The sequence below is a fragment of the Elgaria multicarinata genome, chromosome 5 (assembly GCF_023053635.1).
Source record: "Elgaria multicarinata webbii isolate HBS135686 ecotype San Diego chromosome 5, rElgMul1.1.pri, whole genome shotgun sequence".
Classification (NCBI taxonomy): Eukaryota; Metazoa; Chordata; class Lepidosauria; order Squamata; family Anguidae; genus Elgaria; species Elgaria multicarinata.
The window spans coordinates 106,438,780-106,453,515 of record NC_086175.1 but is presented as its reverse complement, the minus strand read 5'-3'; the positions used below and the strand labels follow the sequence as shown (position 1 = coordinate 106,453,515).

The 14,736-nt window shown below is 42.9% G+C and overlaps 1 pseudogene; it reads right to left on the bottom strand.

Annotated features, from left to right (window-relative positions):
- Positions 1–333: 333 nt before the first annotated feature.
- Positions 334–498, bottom strand: LOC134399829 (U2 spliceosomal RNA; annotated as a pseudogene).
- Between the last annotated feature and the right edge of the window lie 14,238 nt (positions 499–14,736).

Genomic DNA, 14,736 nt, shown 5'->3' with positions numbered 1-14,736 from the left:
AGAGGATCCTGTTGTTTCCCAGCTATTACCACTTTAAAAGTGGTTCTTTTTATCCCAGGATTCCAGGAGGATTCAGCAGGAGACATCCTGGTTGTTGATAATGTTATGAAATTGACCGGAAAACTTCAGCAAGTGGCCAATCTCAAGCATGCAATAAATCACTCAATAAAAATACTAATATTTGTGGTACTTTTGTTATTTTGGTCCCACCCACCCCCTTTTGCCTCACCACCATTGGGATGTGGTGGTCCCTGAGAGCTTCTCTTAAATTGAATTCAGACCTCAGGTGGGGTGGTAATACAACAATACAATATAAATCGAATGCATAAAATTAAAAGAACATATAAAACCAATGCAATATTAAAATAACAATCAGGGCATCTTCAAAACCTTAAGTTTAAATTTCATCTGGGTAGTCCTGCTGGAAGAGGCTATTCTTTATAGCTATTTTAAACTCAGATACTACACTTGATCTTAGCCAAAAGGCCGAGAAGGGGTGTTTAGAGTGTTAAGTTGACAAATCTCCTCCGGCAGGCCATTCCACAGTCAGGGGGCGACAGAAGAAAAGGTCCTCTGGGTAACAGTTGCCAGCCTAGTTGCAATCCTCCAAAGGAAACCAAATATAGGTAAGCCCTGCACTCCTGGCACTTCTCAATGCTACAGAAATTGGGATGAGCAGAACAATGTCATCTGAACTGGCCATCTGTGGCTAGACTATTGCTCTGGAGAGGTTGAGTCCTGGGTTCTACTCCAACCACCTATTCCCTCCCATCCAAGACTGTTGTTGTTACCCGTACCCTTTCCAAAAGGTAGGCTTTGCCATGTGGATAACCACAGTTACATCTCCTGAAGGTTGGACCCAATCCTATATGTCTGGTTCTGACCTAGGGCATTTCAGTTCACCCCTGAGCTACCACACAAGTCACATGGGTGGGAAGGTGTTGTTACACCATGTCCTGCTTGTAGGTCTCTGCTTGACAGCGGATGTGGAAGTTATGAACAAACTTCATCGTTAATTAGATGACACTTTATTGCTCTAAGTCACTTTGCAAATGTTAAAAAATGAATGAATTCTTGTAGCCTTCCATCAGGAATGAAAACAGTGTGAACTGGGAGACACACACTGAGTGCTTCACAAACATTTGACAAGGCAGAATGAATTTTAAAAAAATATTGCTATTTTTCAAGCTTGGTATACATCACAAAAAAGAATACTGCAGCATAACATTTTACTGTTATTTTTTAATTCATGTATTTTCTTTCATATGTACAGATTGCCCCCTCAACACAGGGCCTTGCTATTTACTGTTTTACTCTGTACAGCACCATGTACATTGATGGTGCTATATAAATAAATAAATAATAATAATAATAATAATAATAATAATAATAATAATAATAATAAACTAACAATTAATTTGCTGCCCTTCCATGATACCCAACTCCAGCCACGTGAGGCAGCCTCTTCACTCTCCCAAATGGTCACAGACCTTTAAATCTCCCAGTCCAGGATGCAACAAAGCAAGCATAGTTCCTCCGATCTGTTTCCTTCCCAGTTCTGTATTGAACTTCTTTCCTCACCTGTTCTGGAGCACAGTGGAGTCCTGCACAGCACAACAAGTAAAGGAAGGAGTGGACATCAGGATCATGGAGGGAACAGCCAGAATTTAGAGCATCTCTACATTAAGGGGGAAAAACCACATGCTTACCAGGTCTTGGGTCTTTTCGAATTCACAAGGGGCTCCAACAGCAACCACGTGATTTTGAATTGAAAAAGGGAATGCTATTGCAGCCTATTCTCTTAAAAAAACCAGCATCATCTAGTGGTGGAATAAATCCCACCATAAATTAGATACTGAATTATCTCTGTATTTTTAAAACACGGGATTACCGAGGAAATGTGGGAGACATCCTGGCTGTTGATGATGTCATGTAATTGACCCGCAAACTTCCACTATAAATTGCTCATTTAGAGAAGGTCTTAGTTCCCTAGGCCAAATGGTGCCCTCCCTCAATTTGTTCAACTAATACCTTATTAGTCAATGGACCCAGATTCACCTAGGTTGGACTGGCCCTTGTTTTGATACAGCGAAGACTTCAAGCAAACTTACACACCTGTCAGAGTTGAACACAGTGTTCCCACTGTGGTTTCGAGAATCCATGGCCACTGGCAATACTAAGCAAGGACCCTGCCATGGTGTAACCCTATAATCCCCTGAGGGAGGGGACCATTCACTCTATTCCCTTGAGTGTTGGGGTGGGGAATTGAATAGCCATGTCTCCTCTTTTACAGGACTATTTTGTCTGGGGGATATGACCCTGTTTGTGTATCCACTGCTTTAGCCCAAAAAGAGGTGCGGATGTTTGTTCTATTTCTTTCTTTCACTATATTGAATAATCACCCTTTCATTAGGGTAACCTTCATTATTATCTATTTTATTGCAGTGTTTTTTCTGATGAAGCAGATGCGAAAGCAGGATTTATGGAATCAGTCACCTGTTAAATATATATGCGCTGGATAAATATCTGTATAAATAATACATATATATTCTGTATAAATATCTGTATAGTGAAGACATGATCTATGTTGAAGAAAATGTGTGAACAAGTTGTGGACACATTATAATTGTTGTCTGTTTAGAATATATATATATGCTGGATAAACATCCATACTGTGAAGAAATTATCTATGTTGAAGAAATAATTGAATGTGTTCTTTATGAAATACGTGTGAATATGGTGAAAAATTCTTATGAAAAAGTTGTTGACACATAACTGCTGTCTGTTTAGTTTATACATGGTTGAGTGCTGTGCACTCTTTTTGTGTCTTGTTGTTTCAACCACTGCCTCCATTTATATTGTAACTCCTCTTTTACAGGAGACAGTCCTCTATTTGAAGGGCTAACAGAGGACTGCCCTCTATTTTGAAATGCTGCCTTGTCCAAGTCTGGTCTAAAGATAAAGAACCATCAGAGGGAAGAGCTGAGCCCTGAAACTGCCCATCAAGAGTACTGGACTGAGAAAGACACACAGGTCACAGTCTTCCACATTATATTGAGGAGTACTATATCTTTAGTTAACTTATTTATTTATTTATTTATTTATTTATTTATTTATTTATTACATTTTTATACCGCCCAATAGCCGAAGCTCTCTGGGCGGTTCACAAAAATTAAAACCACAGTAAAACACCCAACAGTTTAAAACACAATTACGAAATACAGTATAAAAAGCGCAACCAGGATAAAACCACACAGCAAAGTTGATATAGGATTAAAATACAGAGTTAAAACAGTAAAATTTAAATTTAAGTTAAAATTAAGTGTTAAAATACTGAGTGAATAAAAAGGTCTTCAGCTGGCGACGAAAGCAGTACAGTGTAGGCGCCAAGCGGACCTCTCTGGGGAGCTCGTTCCACAACCGGGGTGCCACAGCGGAGAAAGCCCTCCTCCTAGTAGCCACCTGCCTCACTTCCTTTGGCAGGGGCTCACGGAGAAGGCCCCCTGTAGATGATCTTAAGGTCCGGGTAGGTACATATGGGAGGAGGCGTTCCTTCAGATAACCTGGCCCCAAACCGTTTAGGGCTTTAAATGTCAATACCAGCACTTTGAATTGGGCCCGGACCTGGACTGGCAGCCAATGAAGTTGTAAAAGGACTGGCGTAATGTGATCTCGCCGGCCAGTCCCTGTTAATAACCTTGCTGCCCTGTTTTGCACCAGTTGAAGTTTCCGGACCGTTTTCAAAGGCAGCCCCACGTATAACGCATTGCAGTAATCCAAACGAGAGGTTATCAGAGCATGGATAACTGTAGCTAAGCTATCTCTGTCCAGATAAGGGCGCAGCTGGTATATCAGCCTGAGCTGATAAAAGGTGCTCTTTGCCACTGAGTTCACCTGTGCCTCAAGTGACAGTTCTGGATCGAAGAGCACCCCCAAACTACGGACCCGATCCTTTAGGGGGAGTGCAACCCCGTCCAGGACAGGGCAAACATCACCTCGCCGGACAGAAGAACCACCCGCTAACAGTACCTCCGTCTTGTCTGGATTGAGTTTCAGTTTATTAGCCCTCATCCAGTCCATTACCGTGCCCAGGCACTGGTTCAGAACAGCCACTGCCTCACCTGGGTTTGATGAAAAGGAAAGGTAGAGCTGGGTATCATCCGCATATTGATGACACTTCAGTCCACATCTCCGGATAACCTCCCCCAGCGGCTTCATGTATATGTTAAACAGCATAGGGGATAAGATAGAGCCCTGTGGAACCCCATGGCTTAGGTGCCACGGCACAGAGCAATAATCCCCCAGCACCACCTTCTGGAATCGGCCATCCAAGTAGGAGCGGAACCACTGCAACGCAGTACCTCCAACTCCCAGCTCAGACAACCTATCCAGAAGGATACCATGGTCGATGGTATCGAAGGCCGCTGAGAGGTCCAGGAGAACCAACAGGGTCGCACTCCCCCTGTCTCTCTCCCGACAGAGGTCATCCCACAGGGCGACCAAGGCAGTTTCTGTTCCAAAACCAGGCCTGAAGCCCGATTGAAATGGATCTAGATAATCCGTTTCATTCAAGAGTGCCTGGAGTTGTCCTGCAACCACCCGCTCAAGCACCTTGCCCAGGAAAGGGATATTAGCCACCGGCCTGTAGTTGTTAACATCTTCCGGGTCCAGATTAGGCTTCTTCAGGAGTGGTCTAATTACCGCCTCTTTTAAAGAGGCCGGCACCACTCCCTCTCTCAAGGAGGCATTTACAACCTCCTGGACCCAGCCGGCGATCCCCTCCTTATTTAATGTAATGAGCCACGAGGGGCAAGGGTCAAGCACACAGGTGGTCGACCGGACTTGGCCAAGCACCTTGTCCACATCCTCGGGCCTCACTAACTGAAACTCATCCAATAAAACTGAACCGGACGGCGCTCTGAACACCTCTACTAGTGGAGCTGCATTAAGTGTGGTGTCCAATTCATGACGAATCTGAGCGACTTTATCTTCAAAGTGCCGTGCAAATTTGTCACAGCGTGCTACCGAGGGTTCCACCATCTCTCGCCCTGGCCCAGAGTGTAACAGGCCGCGAACCACCCGGAAAAGCTCCGCCGGACGACACTGAGAAGACGCAATGCTGGTGGAAAAGAACTGCCTCTTTGCCACCCTCACCGCCACAGAGTAGGCTCGATAGTGAGCTCTAACCCGTGTTCGATCAGACCCAGCACGAGTCTTCCTCCACCTGCGTTCTAGCCGTCTCCCCTCTTGCTTCATTGCCCTCAGCTCAGGTGTATACCAAGGAGCTGACCGGGCTCTGCTCAGAGGGAGAGGACGCTTGGGCGCGATCGTGTCAACCGCCCGAGTCATCTTTGCATTCCACAGAGCGACCTGGGCTTCGACAGGAGCACCAGCCATACCAGCAGGAAAATCCCCCAGAGCCCTCTGGAATCCATCGGAGTCCATTAGCCTCCGGGGGCGGACCATTTTAATAGGCCCCCCACCCTTGCAGAGGGGAAAGGCCGCCGAGAGTCTAAACCTCAGTAGGAAGTGATCTGACCATGACAAGGGGGTAGATGTTAGTTCCCCCACTTCCAGATCACCATCCTCCTGCCCAGTCGAGAAAACCAGATCAAGCGTGTGTCCCTTTGCGTGTGTTGGGCCGATGACATGTTGAGACAGCCCCATGGTTGTCATGGCAGCCATGAAGTCCTGAGCCGCTCCAGAGACAGCAGCCTCGGCATGGAACACCATCCTGGGGGTTCTCAACACCAGGTCCGAGACAACCTCCGTCAGCTCAGGCAGGGAGACTGTGGGGCAGCGGGGTGGACGGTACACCAGCAGAATCCCTAATCTGTCTCGAGTACCCAACACACAGTACAGACACTCAAGATCAGCACTCGACTGAACAGGAAGCCTAGAGAGGGAGATTGTATTCCTATAGACCACGGCAACCCCCCCTCCCCGGCCCTCGAGTCTGTGCTGGTGCTGCACCGAGTACCCAGGAGGGCAGAGCTGGGTGAGAGCAACCCCTCCCAGTTCCCCCACCCAGGTCTCAGTGATGCATACCAGGTCAGCCCCCTCATCCACAATCAGATCATGGATGAGAGAGATTTTGTTTTGGACTGACCTGGCATTCAGCAGCAGCACCACCAGACCCGAGAGCAAGCTGATAAGGCCGCCAGGAACCATCTGGTTGGGGGAAGGACTAGAAGAGGGGATAGCTGTAAGGAATCTGTCCCCTCTTCTCCTCATCTGGCCTGTTCCTCCCCCAGCACCATACCTCCCCCTACCCGTGACCACAGTTATGCAGGCACCCCCATATTCCCCAGAGCTCCCCAGGCACATATTAAAAATTATTTAAAAATTGATTAAAAGTTTTTAAAAAATTGCTGTTGGTTGCTGGTCGGCTGGTGTTCTTCAAAACAGGGTTCTTCAAAACAGGGTGGCTCCTCTGTGCGGCGCCAAGTGCGCACTCGGTGCCGCACTCTGCGCGTCGCCGAGGCGCGCGCCGAGGCGCTGCCTCTGGCCGGCTGGAGCTTTACCTGGAAGCAAGGCGGGGCACTAGTCAGCAGATGTTCAGCAGCTGGGGGAAAGAGACTGCAGAGCCCAGGCTCCTGCAGCCCCAAGGTCTTCTCTCCCCACTGCAAGCAGCAAGCACACCCCACCTTCCCCTGGCCGGCTGGAGCTTTACCTGGAAGCAAGGCGGGGCACTAGTCAGCAGATGTTCAGCAGCTGGGGGAAAGAGACTGCAGAGCCCAGGCTCCTGCAGCCCCAAGGTCTTCTCTCCCCACTGCAAGCAGCAAGCACACCCCACCTTCCCCTGGCCGGCTGGAGCTTTACCTGGAAGCAAGGCGGGGCACTAGTCAGCAGATGTTCAGCAGCTGGGGGAAAGAGACTGCAGAGCCCAGGCTCCTGCAGCCCCAAGGTCTTCTCTCCCCACTTATAATTATTATTTCTAATTATTAATTATTTCTAAAAGCACAACTACACATATAAATTACCATATGCAAATTTAATGCAAATTGGTATCAATTTTTTGGAAATTCATAAGTGGCCATCCCAGGGGGCTGCCGCACAGCAAGGAGTTGGGGGCAGGCATTTGGTGCTCTCCCTCAGCCTGCTAATCCCCCCTGGATTCAAACTGTATGAACTGCAAAGTTATTGTTTCTCTCAAATCTTCAGCTTTCTTTCCCTGAGTCTCCTCACCAACTCTTTCCCTAAGAATCTCCTCAGTGAACCTCTTCTTGAGACTGGAATCCTATATACATTTACCTTCTCCAGACATCCTACAGGGGACCACACTTCACAGGCTTACATATATAACCCAGACATATATAACCTTTACCCTATCAATGCTTTCCCATAAGATAAAAGCACTGAGCTCTCTTCTTTCAAGGTTGCAATGATTAAAGCAGCCTTTGGTTTCCATTCTGTAGACCTGCTTCTGGGTCCAGCAGAATTTTATTCATTTCAGTTAGTTGAGAGACAAGAGAATATAATATCAGAAAAATATATATGACAGATTGATCGTTTATTCATGTATGCAAATTGTCTGCTGCCACTGGCTGAAAGATATTAATAACTTGTACTAGACTTGAGTGGAACTGAAGATGAAACACTTGATATGGGTACATACTTGACAACAGCATCCTTATTGTAACCTCTGGTTCTTTCATTAAGCAGATTTTGAACAGGAAAAAAGAAAAATGAAATGCAGACTGGGAAGAGTAAGCCCAAATTACTTCTGAGAACTTATGGATATAGGCCAAAAGCAGTCTATTTAAAAGGAGCATGACATCTCCTGCCTTTGAACCATATAAAATAGATGGAGAGTTATCCTACTTGAAAGAAAAATGTCAGACTATCTTAAGATCAGATTCTTTATCAGTTCTTAAACACTGGGAAAAAGGCAGGAATATGATGATGATGATGATGATGATGATGATGATGATGATGATGATGATGTGGTATCAGAGGAAGTGGTACTCCATGCTTCATCTTTCAGAGAAATCCATGGGCCAGATCTACAACAAGCAGGATACAACACAGTGGCCTTGGCTAGACCTAAGGATTATCCCAGGCAATGCCGGGATCCCCTGTGTGTCATTTGGATGCACAGAGATGATCCTGGGACAATCCCAGGATATAGGGCTGGTCTAGCCATGTATATGGCATGTGTCATGGGCCCCAACAGTTTTCAGTGCACTTCAATGCCATTATAAAGCAGTAGTGTAGATCCTGCCTATGTTGATGAAGGTGTGGAATAGTCCCTTGATGGATAGCTCAATGAAAAGATCAACAGGCTGCAGTCCTAAAAATATATACTCTTGGAAGTAAACCACATTATATGCAATTGATTAGGGATGATTAGGAAATGGGTTGAGAATAAGACAACCAGGACTATAATCTTTTTATATAAATCTATTGCAGCCCTCCGCAATCTGGCACCCTCCAGATGTTTTCAATTTCAACTCCCATCAGCCCCACCCAGCATGGACAGTGGTCAGGAATGCCAGAAGTTGTAGTCCCCAACATCTGAAAGCCACCAGGTCAGAGAAGGCTGAACTATGATAGGTCCATACATATCATGTTGTAACAATTTCTAGAGGTTAGTCATGTTAGTCTTTTGTACCAAAACCAATGAAGAGTCTTGTGGCATCTTCAAGGCTAATAAATTTATTCTGTCATGAGCTTTTGTGGACATGTACTGTATATAAACCAGAAATTCTCCATAATACTCCATGTTTGTGATGAAGTGGGCTATCGTCCATGAAAGCTTCTGCTAGAATAAATTTGTTAGTCTTTAAGGTGCCACAAGACTCACTGTTGCTTTTGATGGAATATTGTGTATAGCTCTGGTCACCCTATTTCAAAATGAATATTGTCGAGCTGGAAACGTGTTGGAAAGGGTAACTCAAATGATTAAGGAAATGCTAAACATTTGTGGCTTTTTAATTCAGAAATGGGTTTACTAAAGCTGAAAACAGTTACAAACATATCTGGGAGTAAGTCCCATTGAACTCAATAGGGATTGTGCTGTGTGGGACATGATTTATAAAAGAAAGCAGTGTGTAAAGAAAGTGAATTGAGGTTGTTGGTTTTTCTCCTTCTCCCATAACACTAGAGCCCAGAGTCTTCCAAAGAAATTGATTGAAAAAAGATTTGGGACAAAAAAAAAGCACTTCTTCATAAAATCCATAATACTAGATCCAAATGAAAAACTATTGTCACGGAATTTCCTTGATGTCCAGTCATGACTTTTCTGGTGTGCAACAGCAGAAACGTGTCTGTCCCTGTTTCAACATCTTTCTGAAAATACTCTTGTTTTCTTCAGGCAATAGTGCATCCTCATCTGGTTCCTCGCCTGGCCCACCAACTCCTCTTCTAGCTCCCTCACCAGGTGCCACCTAATGTTCAGTGCTATTAAATTATGTACTGCTTCTGCCCCATGGTCTTACTGATATTACTCCTTATGAAATAGCAAAGAGCTGGATGACAAAAGGAAAAGTTAAACACTGTGTTAAGGAAAAGATCTGGGACGGTAAAATGGATTCATGAGTCTGCGTTTTATATTTGGTGGGATTGGAAGGCTACCAGGAAATATTGGAAGGACATGTTTTTATGTATCAAAGATAGTATGGGATATAAGATACTGTAAGTTCCCAGTGATACCTATAACTATTTTGCTTGGATATGTAAAGGCCTGAACTTAGAGAGCTATTTTTTTCTCTTTAATAGACAAGATCTAATTTGCTAAAAATTGGAAACAAGACCAAATGCTAAATATGATGTGGAAATGAAAAAAAAAAGGAATATTATGTAAATGTATAAATTGACCTACTTTAAACATCTTTGGGATGAGAAAATCAAGTCAAGTGTGACTTTGCTGACACAATGTATTCCGTTTATTTGATAATAGAACAGGATTATGCCAGATGAAAATGTTTCACACAGAAGACATTGGCTATAGTCTGAGCTGGATTTTTGTTGAATGTGGACTTTTGTGCATCCAGAATTTGGATCCAGAAAAAGGCCTGTAACTCCCAGCATTCCCCAGCCAGTATGGCTGACTGGAGAATGCTGGGAGTTGTAGCACTTTTTCCTGTCTAAACATGCAAAGGATTTGTGCTCTTAATTGTTCTTAGAGTAGATCCATTGAAATCAATAACTAACTTAAGTCCCATTGATTTCTATAGGTCTACTCTATGTAAGCCTTGATCTACCCCATAATATTTGAATAAACAAATGTTACTTTCATGTATATATAAATGACTTTACTTTTTATATGTTTATAATTTTTTAAAAAGGGGAAAGTATATATGCATTTTCCCCATCTCTGCTTTAGATAATTGCTATATACACTGACAAATATTCCAACAGCTGAGGGGGAAGGGTTAATTATTATATAATTTTGACCAAAAATGGTGTCAAGGAATCTGAAGGCTAGTTTCAATGGGGAGGGGAAGGGAAGGCTTGTCAAGAATCTAAGGAAAAGGAATGATAGGAGGCCTGTTGAGCTAAGTAGTGGAAGGATATAGAACTGAGGGAGCAGAGAGGCAGGAGAGAAATGGAGTGAAATTCACATCATGCCTTATGGATGACAGCAGAAGGGTTGTGGACACTGTAGAGAGATAAAGGATGGAGAGCCCTGGGAGAGTGGTGGGTTGGGACAATTTTACATAAGGCCTAAGGACATAAATGTTAAGGGAGATACGAATCATATATTGCTCAAAATAACCAGCCAAATCTTCATCTGCAGGTCCCTAAAATAACAAGTAAGTGAACTATTTGGAGAGAACCAAAAATAAGGAAAATACATAATTTACCACAATTTTGGGGGTTTGGACCAGAGAAGTTTGCACCAGAGAAGTTTGATTGTTAACATTTTAATTTTATTTTAGCCTTGTATATTTTCTTTCTTTCTTCTAGTTAACAGCTACCTTTATAAAAAAAACCCTGGGAAGCAGTATTATGGATGGAATTTTACTTTAGGTTAAAAGAGCAATCCTACGGCCCCTAGATAGCATCCGGGGCATATTAGGATGCTGCGGATGTCCTCTGTGAGTGTAGACAGAGCTACAAGAATGGAGGAGGAGATCCAATCATGGATCTCCCCATCTGGCCCCCAGCTGCTCTGGAAAACATCTTTTATTAGATTGCAATTGTGACCTCATAAGAGAAGTTGAAGAGGGAGAAAATGGGGGGGAGGGGAGGGAAAAGGAGAGGCCAGACTACTCAGAATCTTATGGCCTCTCTAGTCCCCTCCCCATAGGTTGACCATATGGAAAGGAAGACAGGGCTCCTGTATCTTTAACAGCTGTATTGAAAAGGGAATTTCAGCAGGTGTCATTTGTATATATGGAGAACCTGGTGAAATTTCCTCTTCATCACAACAGTTAAAGCTGCAAGTGCCCTGCCCTCTTTTAAATCTGGTCACTCCAGTATAGCTCCTGCAGCTTCAACTGTTGTGATGAAGAGGGAATTTCACCAGGTTCTCCATATATACAAATGACATCTGCTGAAATCCCCTTTTCTATGCAACTGTTAAAGATACAGGAGCCCTGTCCTCCTTTTCATATGGTCACCCTACCTCCCCACCCACCAAAAGATAAGACAGCTAGACTGGCTCAGAGGCCCATCTAGCTGCTTTTTGTATTTTAAATGGAGAATTGGAGGCTGAATTGCCTTCATGCTGCCCTGCCTGGCTCATGTCTATTGGGAATGCAACCCATAGGATTGCACTCTAAATTTTAGATGTATCAATCGTTTTCTATGATCTATATTTAATTTGTTCCCTTTTACTTATTATTTATTTATTTACCTTTATATACAACCTTATCTGCTAAAAAGCCATCAAGGTAATATACAATAATTTTAAAACAATGAAAACAATAAACAGACTAAAAAAGAAACCATTAAAACTTTAAATACTTTGTAAAATTGGATATTTTTGTCTCTGTTATTTTGTGAAGACGTAGTGTTATAAACAATAAAACTGACCTGAATTGAAAGAAGAAATGAATAGACATAAAAAAAGACATGGGATTCCTAATACACATAAAGCACGTTTGGTATAAGTAATGCAATGCTGATACAATATTTATTTACTGATCTAAAGACAAATAATTGCATTCATTCTGATTACCCATCATACTGGACAAATATATCTACATAATGTGCAAAAGTCCCTGTTTATTTAATGTGCAGAGCATTAACTGTAGATTGTCATGTATATGTTGATTCTCAGGCACCCTGTAGGAAGTGAATGATAGATTAGAAGATTGGATGCCACTGGGAATTTGAGGGCATAAAGCAGGAGCTGTTCATACAGCACTATGTAGATATTAGAATGTCTGACTAAAAATCAGTAAAATGTTATCCAAAACCATTAGCACCACTCTGGCAGATTGCAGGAGCTGTTAGCAATCTTCTGAGGCTGTCTCTGTGCTTCCTTTACGGGCTTTGTGCCCCACAGGAGAGAAACCATAATATCAACATTCTCCATCTCTCCATCATTATTAAACTCAGGCTTTTTTCAGACTCTGAGTCTGAATGGAAATTCAGAGTCCTCTTGAGCTAAGAATGCCATGCAATCACAAGAGGAGATGCAAACTTTTATTATTCCTTCATTCTCAACTGATGACACAAACCACATTATTGGATAGGCTGGAGAGAAGACATTAATCTCATGAGGGAAAGAGGCCTACATCATCCTAGGCTAGGATTCTGCAAGTGCACTCTCTGAAGGACTTAACTTGATTGTATTTTTCCTTTTTAAATGCCATCAGTTGTGCCACTATATTTTATGCAACCGTACTGTTCAATGCTATGGAGGATAGAGATATTTGTCTTCTATTTTCATAAGGCCAAGAGATCCTTAGATAATAAAAGGTTAGCTTCAGAAGCATAGGAAAGAAGAATCAGTTGACCTTTCAAATGATAAAATTATGTATGATATGAATATGTGTATGTGCCTAGATAGATAGATCTGTGTACACTCAGGTAAAACCTCTCCAATTATAATGTCCTCCCCCCCTCACCCTTTCTTTCCCCCTACTATTAGTAGTGAGCTTCTCCTAGCTGCAAATGTATTGTGTGTTGTGAATTCAAATGTCGAGATGCAATGCTGTGTGAGAGAAATGTTCTTCTAGGAAATGCTACCTTTGACAAAGCTACATAGGCTGGCTGCAGGGAGGTTGTAGGGCTGGATTAAGACGTTCTGAGGCCCTGAACCATGTCAAGATTCAGAGGCCCCCATACCATAAAAAATAAAGAGAGAAAAGTGTACTACAGTATAACTACAGAAATAATTACAGAAAGGGTAATTAAAAAATAAACTTAGGCAAATATACTTAGGCAAAAATGCAATGAAAAACAACTAAATAAAATGGTTTCTTTGCATCATCAGATACCTTATGATTTCTTAATTAGCACAGATGAAATTGAAGACTTTTAATTTATAAAACCACAAGAGAAATTACAGAAATTAGAACTTAGTTTATGGAAGTAACAATGTGCAGCAATTTACAATAACACCCACTATGTTTGGGGGAGGGGGCACAAAACACTAGGCTGGCTACAGGCCTGTGTAGTTGTATATGGAGGGGTGGGGGTTTGAAAGTGGTGAAGAGGGGATTAACAGAGATAATGCCTGGTGTGGGATGGGACTTTAGAACGTGTGGGTAGGCTGGCTCCCATGGTCTCCTCTTGAGGTCTAAGGTGGGCAAACTATGGATGATGCAAGTAGTCCGACAGCCCTGGAGGGGAAGTTTATTTTATTCATTTATTTATTATGATTCATGAAGTTCATGGGATTCAGTGGAGATGGGGAGGTCAGGTTCAAAATTTTGGTGGTGAAACTTATGTCTGATGGTCAGGAATGCTGGAACTTGTAATATCAAACAGCTGGAGGGCAGCAGGTTGGTGAACACTAGATATTCACAGATCTAGAACCAGAGCATGTGCCAGGCACTTTCCATTTTTGGTCAATATCCTGCCTTTCAAAAAGCCAAAGTTTTTTCTTCTTAAAAAGTGTTTATACAAAATATACTGTTCACTCCCTACAATCACTCCACAATACATCATCTCATCAAAGTGACAGAGGAGCAGAAAATGTTTAGTTTGGCTGTCTTGAACTCCTTTCAGATGAGATTAGTTTGCAATCCTATACCACTTGGGAGTAGACCCTACTGAACTCAGATAAGTCTTCATAGCTTTCTTTAATGCTAAAAGACTGTTAAGTTTACGAATCTCCTCCGGCAGGCCATTCCACAGTCCAGGAGCAGCAGAAGAGAAGGTCTTCTGGGTAGTACCTGTCAGCCTAATTTTGGCTGGTTGAAGGAAATTCTTCCCAGAGGACCTGAGTGTGTGGGCAGATTGTATGGGAGAAGGTGATCCCTCAGGTAGCATGGACCCAAACCATGTGGGGGTTGAAAGGTAATAACCAACACTTTATACTTCACCCAGAAACTAATTGGCAGCCAGTGAAGAGATTTTAAAACTGGTGTAATGTGGTCACCCCTAGGTGTACCAGTGACCAGCCTGGCTGCCATATTTTGAAAATAATCTTTACGCATGAAAGTATTAGGTGCTAGCTCTGCCTTTGATCTCACACTACTGAACACATAAGAAAATCCTCTATATTAGTCCCCCAAGACCCTATACCTGATATTCAATAAACAGAAAACCTACGCCATGTGTTGGAAACTAATTTTAACATCTGAAGTACTGTCTGGATTAAGTATTCAAGATTCA